General features: G+C 38.6%; 2 pseudogenes; both read left to right on the forward strand.

Annotated features, from left to right (window-relative positions):
- The first annotated feature begins 1,912 nt into the window (after positions 1–1,912).
- On the forward strand, positions 1,913–2,033 carry LOC134942953 (5S ribosomal RNA; annotated as a pseudogene).
- Positions 2,034–8,046: 6,013 nt separating this feature from the next.
- LOC134942964 (5S ribosomal RNA) lies at positions 8,047–8,167 on the forward strand (annotated as a pseudogene).
- Positions 8,168–10,315: the final 2,148 nt, after the last annotated feature.

A 10,315-nucleotide genomic window follows, 5' to 3' on the forward strand; every position in this document is an offset into this window, starting at 1 on the left:
CCCAGTGCTCTAATATCCCCTCTTCTCTTTCTTCCTTTTTCTTTTTCTTTTCCTTCTCTTTTTATCTTTTCTTTTTCTTACCCCCTTTTCCCTCTAATAATTTTTATTACTAATTGCACTTATTGTACATATACTACAATTAACTCACACCATAGATCACAACCACCAATAATGTTATTAATATATTTTATAAAAATTAATATTTATTAACAAATTTTATTTATATTATTCAATTAATTAATTTCCTTACAATCACTTGTCCCCACAACCAATTTTTTCCCCCTTCCCCCCCCCCTAAATAAACCCCCTCCCCCCCACCTTACCCCACCTTTTTCCCAAAAACAATCCCTCCCTCCCCCTCCTTTTCCCTTCTCCTTTTCCCCCCCCCCCTCACACACAAACCTTCTCATAATAATTTTATTTTTAAAATATGTGTTTTGTTCCTTTAAACACAATTGCATATTATTATCATAATAAATAATTTAACACTCTTAGGTTTCAGCAGTCACGACCACCTACTCACCAATTTTACTATACCTCTATTTTAAATTCATATATATATATATATAAGAAAATAATCTTTATAAAAATTGCACTTGTATTTTCCTCTTACTATGTATACAATTACTTTAATAATGGCACAGGCAAACTAAGTGCTGTGCATGCTTTTAATAATTAGTGTCTTTCAAGTTTTTATACTCTAATCAATTGCTCCACAAATGATATTATCACCATATCCTTACCCTTTGTAAATATTAACTAAAAGAATTAATTCTATCAGCTCTTTTTAAATATTTTAAATAATTAAAATAACTATATGATCGTTCATTTTATTGCTCAATGGTCCCTCTAACTGTCAATCAGGACATATCATTCAATGGGAACCTGCAAAGACGATACTGATTATGATAGGCCAAATTACCTATCAATCTATTGCTCAGAGTCAATCAGCACACAGTATCACCAATATAAGGACAAACCAGTAGGCTAGAAACTACTGACGCCCTGTGACCAAGCTTTACGCGAAACGTACGTCAGGACATCCTCACGGTCACGTGGTGCGCACACGTGACCGCAACGAGCCGCTCTCGGCTAAGTCCGTCGCCTAGGGAACCAGAACAACAGGAAGCACAGTGCGGCCAAAGCCCGGCAACTAGCCCAACGTGGGCAGACGCGGGCGTACGCGGCCGGCACCTTTCAGATACCAGGATCTCCCTCTCCATACAAGTAGGATCTAAACCTTAAAATTATATATCAGATTTGGATATTTCATTTCATTTATGCATCAGCGCATGGACAGGTACTTAGTGAAATTTTACCTATATGTTACACAGACTGCGATATTACACTAAGTGACATTAATTATCAACAGCAAAGGAATATATACTAAACTGATTTGGGGTCCACATCTTTATCAAAAAAAAGCAGATGTGGATACATCTGTTAAACCCTGGACCCCATTTAAAACAAAAACGCTTTCTGTTTTCTCCTTTACACTGTATGGGCACTCTATGAATACATACAGTGTCACCTCAGTTGATATTAATTCACTTTTGGTTTTTGAGAGTTGTATTTTTCACTGCTCAGCTGATTCACAGAATTTATAGTGTAACTACGCATGCAATCTGTGGCTTTGGAGACCAAATTTGGAGGTTCCCTATTTTCTGCATGATTATAATAATATCATTTATTCAATGTTAGATTTACATATATGTGATAATTATGCAATATATAGGTTTTTTCCTACCCATACTGCGACTACCTAAGCCCTGATAATCTAGATGGATATTTAATCATTTAGTATATCCTATCAACTGTGATAAAAAAATTTCACTTGTGGCTCATACGACAATAATAATCGGCTCTCATCTGTGCACAATTTTGGACACAGTGTGACAAGGGTGAGCATAAGGTCTGCGGTCATACCCCGCTGGAGATGCCCAATCTCATCTGATCTTGGAAGCCAAGCAGTGGAGGGCCGGGTTAAGTACTTGGATAGGAGACTACCAAGGAACACCCTGGTACTGCAAATATTTGCCGCCCACTTGTCACTAGTAATAGAGCACCACCTTACGTCTCGGTTATGACCTATGATTCAATCATCTGCTAGGATCAAAATTCCCAATTGGGATATATAGCAGTTTACAAATGACGGTCATTTTTCCAACAAATGAGCAACTTATAATCACAGACTGAGCCACAGCTGGATATACCCATCCCGGCCAGAATTAGGTATTGGTACCTTGTATCTTGTACATCATTCCCCATATTTTCGCAATGTCACTATTTAAACATATACTGGCGCCAAATTGAACTCCCCAATAATCATTTTTAATGAGAACTAATAAAAATTTTGTATTTTAGCTAGCTATTTTTTGACATTAGAGTCATACAATATTATCTGTATAAGAGTGCTTCCCAAAAAAGAGTCTTCTTTTTTTCTTTTCAAAGTTTACATCATGTTTAACTGACTCGGGGGAGCACCACTGATGGGTAGTCTTTTGATACAAAAAGGAATGTGTTACCTTACGTATCTACTCCCCAAAATAAGGATTTGAACCCTAAATTCCATTATCAGTATTTACAGATAATTATCATCACACATATACATCAAAAGACCAGTGCGGTTTCCATTTTTTGTTTCTTAAATAACTGTACTTGTGACTGGTCCCCAGTCTTCTCGGAAACACCTGCACGGTAATATAAAGGTAACAGATATTCCTTCTTCAGGAAATCTCTGTTCCTCATTATTATTTTTTCTCTCTATCTTTCTTTTTTTCGGGAGTCCTCTCATGAAATATGAGTTTTAATCTTAAACAAGAGCTGAGTTTAAGACGCAAAAATAAGGATAATCTAGATGATATCTTTCCGAGTGAAATCACAGATAATGAACCTCATATCAGTTGGGAATCAGACTTTCACAAACTGAATGGGCTGCTACGCAAACAAATTAGGACCACCTGGGACCTCACAACTCTGGAAAACTATATTAAAAATAAAATATCGCCCAGAGGCCTTCGTCCAAGAATCTTTCCGGCATTCGATTTAGCGAGTGAAAATTTGAAGAAGGAATGGGAAAATACTCTCCTAAAATGTTCAAGTGATCTTATGAACATTTTAACTAAACATAACAACTTGATACTGGAAGAATGCGAACGCGAGTTGGAAGACCTGGGCAAAAAATTAGAAACTTGGGAAAAGGATTCACAATTCCAGAAGTGTTTTGAACATAACAAACAAGAATTACAGGCATATGAACAATCCATCATAGATCGTAAACGAACAAAATACGCCAGAGACAAAAAGGACTTTGCCTCGGGAAGAGTTTTTAAATGGCAAAGGTCTAACTGGAAAAGAAATACAACCCAATATACAGGTGAATATTTATCCTCAGAGGCGGAAACATCTGGAACAGAAGACACTGTTGACTACATACCCGACAAACATTTGGGATCTAGAGGACAAACAAGTAGCAGCCAATATAATCCCTCCCCCTCTACTACCTCTTCCACTTCTTTTTTAGGGAACCCCCGAACAGGGAGGGTACGAGGAAGACAAAGAGGAGGAAGACGAGGAGGGGGCGGAAGAGGAAGAAGAGGTCAGCAACAATGGGATTTCTCACCCCCTCTGACCCGAAACAAACAGAGGAGATGACAACCACCAGTCCCCTGACTATGGTGGAAAACATACAACATGATAATAAACTCAAAATCATCAATCTTTCTGAACATATACTTACAGATGCACAAAAATCCATACTAAGTAAAGGCCTGACATTTTCTCCCACAGGACACTTTGAAAGGTTCAGATGGGAGAAGGACCTGAAACTATTTGGAAGGAAATTAATACTGACAAAACTTTACAGTGATAAAACAACTCCCACCACTACAAGAGGAGAAACCCCTGAAATAGAAGAAACCGCAACCCCAGATATTCAAGCAATGGAGGAAGAAGCAACCCCAGATCTTCAAGCAATGGAGGAAGAAGCACTGGCTGCATTATATGAATTACAACAAGACCAATATAGGTCCAATCGTACGGACCACAGACCACCTATCAGACCAGTTATTAAGAAGAAATCCACATACTACCCACCGGAACAAATATGTCCAGAAGTTCAGGTATTTCAAAAACTAGTTGCAAAAGAATTTGATCTCATCCATACCAATAAAAAACATTTTCGCCATTCAAATATGACATATCAAGAAAGAAAGGCCATGAGGGAGATACAAACATGGCAGGATGTCCTAATCAAGCCATCGGACAAAGGAGGTAATATTGTGATCTGGCCAAAAACAGACTATATTAAAGAAGCATTACGTCAATTAGAATCCACTGACTGTTACAAAAGAATACTTCTTAACCCCCTGGATAACTACATGTCGGTCTACTGTAAAATTATTACTCAGGCCCGAGAACAAGGATTAATTACAAAACAAGAATATGAATACTTACATATTCAGAATCCAAAAATTCCTACATATTACATGCTGCCAAAAGTGCACAAAAATATTCTAAAACCACCTGGACGACCAATAGTATCAGGTATAGGAGGATTAACTGAAAAGGCTAGCATTTTTCTGGATTTGCACCTTAGACATCTTGTACTGGGTCTTCCTTCATATATACAAGATACAGCAGATATACTTAGGAAATTGCACGACGTGAAATTGGAGGACAACCAATACCTAGTATCACTAGACGTAGAAGCGCTATATACCTCAATTGGTCACACAGAAGGCATAGCAGCAGTCGAATATTTTCTGCACAATGAAGGCTGGGAGGAATTTCACACTTTTCTGATCAAACTGTTGCACTTTGTATTGCATTATAACTTTTTTGTATTCAATGACAGATTTTACCTCCAAACGCGGGGTACTGCTATGGGGGCGGCCTGTGCGCCCACCTATGCGAACATCTTCTTAGGATGGTGGGAGAAAGAATTCGTCTTCAAAGATACCCATGATAATTTTACATCTAATATCATCATGTGGACAAGATACATAGACGATATCTTTTTGATATGGGAAGGGGACCTACAACTGTTACATCAGTTTATAGAGTGCCTAAATGACAACAATCTTAATCTTCGTCTTACCCATAACATCAGCCAAACGGAGCTACCTTTTTTGGACTTAATGCTATACAAGGACCAAGAGGGAATGATCGCCACAAGTTTGTACCGTAAAACTACCGCGACAAACACTTTGCTGCACCAGACTAGTTCACACTTTCATCCCACCATAGAAAATATACCAAAAGGAGAATTCCTGCGTCTTCGCAGGAATTGCTCAGATGATCACAAATTCAAAAAACAGAGCATAGAACTGGCCCAACGATTACGGGAAAGGGGGTACAGTAATACTTCAATAAAAAAAGCTTCTCGGAATGCAGAGTTTGTCCCCAGGGATGAAATCATCTTTAAGAAGAAAGAAACAACACAAAACACAAATACTATCAGATTCGTGGGTAATTATTGCCATGAATGGAAGGAAGTCAGTGAAGCAATACAAAAACATTGGCATGTATTGCACACTGACCCCGTCTTATCAGAAAAACTGGGTACACGTGTCTCCATGAGCTGGCGAAGGTCCAGAAATTTAAAAGACCATTTGGTCCAAAGTCATTTTCAAAGAATACCTACTAAGAAAATCACCACAACAGGAACATATCCCTGTGGTAGATGCAAAGCTTGCAGACATATCGAAGTAGTGAAGGAAGTAAAAGACAAATATGGGTCAGAACTCAAAATTAATGACTATATGAATTGTCTTACTGAAGGTGTCATCTATTGCATCAAATGCAGTTGTGACAAAAAATATGTGGGTATGACCACTCGCCCACTGAAACGTGTCTTAGAACACATTGGGACTATACGTAATGCCATCTCTGATAAAAGAAAGATGAAACCATTGACCACAGTAGCACGCCACTTCTACCAACATCATGACAACAGATGGGAAGACCTCAGAGTCTTCGGACTTGAAAAAATCAAACTCGGAATACGTGGTGGAAGCTTGACTGACATCCTTTTGAAGAAAGAATGCGAGTGGATTTTCAAGTTAGGCACTATTCACCCGTTTGGTATGAATGAAAACATCAATTATGGAGTTTTCTTAAATTAAATATAGCAATCCCAGTGCTCTAATATCCCCTCTTCTCTTTCTTCCTTTTTCTTTTTCTTTTCCTTCTCTTTTTATCTTTTCTTTTTCTTACCCCCTTTTCCCTCTAATAATTTTTATTACTAATTGCACTTATTGTACATATACTACCATTAACTCACACCATAGATCACAACCACCAATAATGTTATTAATATATTTTATAAAAATTAATATTTATTAACAAATTTTATTTATATTATTCAATTAATTAATTTCCTTACAATCACTTGTCCCCACAACCAATTTTTTCCCCCTTCCCCCCCCCCTAAATAAACCCCCTCCCCCCCACCTTACCCCACCTTTTTCCCAAAAACAATCCCTCCCTCCCCCTCCTTTTCCCTTCTTCTTTCCCCCCCCCCCTCACACACAAACCTTCTCATAATAATTTTATTTTTAAAATATGTGTTTTGTTCCTTTAAACACAATTGCATATTATTATCATAATAAATAATTTAACACTCTTAGGTTTCAGCAGTCACGACCACCTACTCACCAATTTTACTATACCTCTATTTTAAATTCATATATATATATATAAGAAAATAATCTTTATAAAAATTGCACTTGTATTTTCCTCTTACTATGTATACAATTACTTTAATAATGGCACAGGCAAACTAAGTGCTGTGCATGCTTTTAATAATTAGTGTCTTTCAAGTTTTTATACTCTAATCAATTGCTCCACAAATGATATTATCACCATATCCTTACCCTTTGTAAATATTAACTAAAAGAATTAATTCTATCAGCTCTTTTTAAATATTTTAAATAATTAAAATAACTATATGATCGTTCATTTTATTGCTCAATGGTCCCTCTAACTGTCAATCAGGACATATCATTCAATGGGAACCTGCAAAGACGATACTGATTATGATAGGCCAAATTACCTATCAATCTATTGCTCAGAGTCAATCAGCACACAGTATCACCAATACAAGGACAAACCAGTAGGCTAGAAACTACTGACGCCCTGTGACCAAGCTTTACGCGAAACGTACGTCAGGACATCCTCACGGTCACGTGGTGCGCACACGTGACCGCAACGAGCCGCTCTCGGCTAAGTCCGTCGCCTAGGGAACCAGAACAACAGGAAGCACAGTGCGGCCAAAGCCCGGCAACTAGCCCAACGTGGGCAGACGCGGGCGTACGCGGCCGGCACCTTTCAGATACCAGGATCTCCCTCTCCATACAAGTAGGATCTAAACCTTAAAATTATATATCAGATTTGGATATTTCATTTCATTTATGCATCAGCGCATGGACAGGTACTTAGTGAAATTTTACCTATATGTTACACAGACTGCGATATTACACTAAGTGACATTAATTATCAACAGCAAAGGAATATATACTAAACTGATTTGGGGTCCACATCTTTATCAAAAAAAAGCAGATGTGGATACATCTGTTAAACCCTGGACCCCATTTAAAACAAAAACGCTTTCTGTTTTCTCCTTTACACTGTATGGGCACTCTATGAATACATACAGTGTCACCTCAGTTGATATTAATTCACTTTTGGTTTTTGAGAGTTGTATTTTTCACTGCTCAGCTGATTCACAGAATTTATAGTGTAACTACGCATGCAATCTGTGGCTTTGGAGACCAAATTTGGAGGTTCCCTATTTTCTGCATGATTATAATAATATCATTTATTCAATGTTAGATTTACATATATGTGATAATTATGCAATATATAGGTTTTTTCCTACCCATACTGCGACTACCTAAGCCCTGATAATCTAGATGGATATTTAATCATTTAGTATATCCTATCAACTGTGATAAAAAAAAATTTCACTTGTGGCTCATACGACAATAATAATCGGCTCTCATCTGTGCACAATTTTGGACACAGTGTGACAAGGGTGAGCATAAGGTCTGCGGTCATACCCCGCTGGAGATGCCCAATCTCATCTGATCTTGGAAGCCAAGCAGTGGAGGGCCGGGTTAAGTACTTGGATAGGAGACTACCAAGGAACACCCTGGTACTGCAAATATTTGCCGCCCACTTGTCACTAGTAATAGAGCACCACCTTACGTCTCGGTTATGACCTATGATTCAATCATCTGCTAGGATCAAAATTCCCAATTGGGATATATAGCAGTTTACAAATGACGGTCATTTTTCCAACAAATGAGCAACTTATAATCACAGACTGAGCCACAGCTGGATATACCCATCCCGGCCAGAATTAGGTATTGGTACCTTGTATCTTGTACATCATTCCCCATATTTTCGCAATGTCACTATTTAAACATATACTGGCGCCAAATTGAACTCCCCAATAATCATTTTTAATGAGAACTAATAAAAATTTTGTATTTTAGCTAGCTATTTTTTGACATTAGAGTCATACAATATTATCTGTATAAGAGTGCTTCCCAAAAAAGAGTCTTCTTTTTTTCTTTTCAAAGTTTACATCACCTAAGGGCCGCCAGTATATATATACTAATAGGCATATGGATCAATCAACTAATGTCCAGGTGGTCTGTGATGCAAACTTAAAAATTATGAGTGTTGTTGCAGGTTACCCTGGTGCCTGCCATGACTCCTTCATCCTCAGTCAGTCATCGCTCTTCGATAAATTTGAGGAGGGACAAATGCCTGATGGCTGGCTGTTGGGTATGTTGAAAATGTTATGTGTGTATGTCTTTTAACCACAGCCTAGATTTTGGAGGAGGTGAGAGAATAATCTAACATATGTCCTAATGTTGACTATATATGTTTTTCAGGTGATGGGGGTTACGGCTGCTACTCTTGGCTCCTTACTCCATTGTCCCTACCTGATTCTCCTGCTGAACACAGTTATAATCATGCACATAAGGCTACGCGGAATGTGATAGAAAGATGTTTTGGGGTGCTGAAGTCACGTTTTCGGTGTCTTGATAAATCTGGTGGCCTTTTGTTGTATAGTCCCTCAAAGGTGACTCGAATTGTGTTCTGCTGCTGTTTTCTCCATAATCTGTGTTTAAGTCAACATCTGGCACATGGTGAGGGAGAAAGCAGTCAGCAAGCAGAGGAGTTAGATACATCTGGTGACAGTGTGAGTACAATTGTAGGGAGGCAGGTACGTCAAGAAGTGATCCTGCGATATTTTACAGGTAAGTTTTATTATGCTGTAATTATCCTTCACTAAACACTTTGCTCTACTTTCTATTGTGTGTTCTGTTACTTACTGTTTGTTGTTTATAGTGGTGTGTCCATTGTGCTTAGTTGATGCTAACAAAACATTTACAGTCATTACCCTTGAAAAACATAACTACATACATACAGACCAGCTTCTTTAATTTTGGAGACGGACACAGGAATGTGTTTTTTTTACAAATTCTTTTATTTATTTGCACAAAAAGTTTTATGTTATTTATTTTTTTTGTGTGTGCTGGGTGCTGGCTCACTGGCACGTGCTCTTGATGAACGCCGGACAGGGGAGGTTACTGGCGTTTGAACAGGGGTCGTGGTTCCCGAGCTGGAGGTAACTTGCTGAGCACCCATCATAGCAATATTGCTGCTCAGATTATTTAAACTGGCAATCAGCTGAGTGTTTGTAGCAGTGTGGCTGGCTACAATCCTGGATAAGGCCTCATTCACCACTTGATTGTGTTGAATTATCTGAACTAGTGCCTGCTGATGTCGCTGTTGTTCATCTATAATGCGGGATAAATTAGCATTCATTTGGCTGTTTTCTGCCCTAATTTGCTCCATAGAGGTAGCCATTCTCCCTACTTGTACTATTAGTCTGCCCGAGTTGCGACTAATACGCGGTAGATGATGGGGCAGACTGGCAAGGTGTTGTGTATGTTGGGTCAGGGTGGCATTGCTTTGGGCCTGTTGGCTTGTCCAACTTGCCCAAAAATCGTCAGGAATTTGGCTTGGGGGCGGAGCTTGTGCCAGTTGTGGACTGCTGGATGGTTGGGGTATATCCTGCAACTGGATTGGCATGCTTGGATCCACAGCTGTTAATTGCAGTGTGAAGGATGGCTGTTGTTCTGGTCCCTGCTGGTCCTCGGCGGACATCAAGTTGTGCTCTGTATGGGGTAGGCAACATGCAATGTTGTAATTTTTAGAATTTGTCAAGGCTAATGCAACACATTAATACATTCCTAAAACTACATTTTTGCATTAGTAGCTCTTGTTTTTTGCAACG

The sequence above is a fragment of the Pseudophryne corroboree genome, chromosome 1 (assembly GCF_028390025.1).
Source record: "Pseudophryne corroboree isolate aPseCor3 chromosome 1, aPseCor3.hap2, whole genome shotgun sequence".
Taxonomy (NCBI): Eukaryota; Metazoa; Chordata; class Amphibia; order Anura; family Myobatrachidae; genus Pseudophryne; species Pseudophryne corroboree.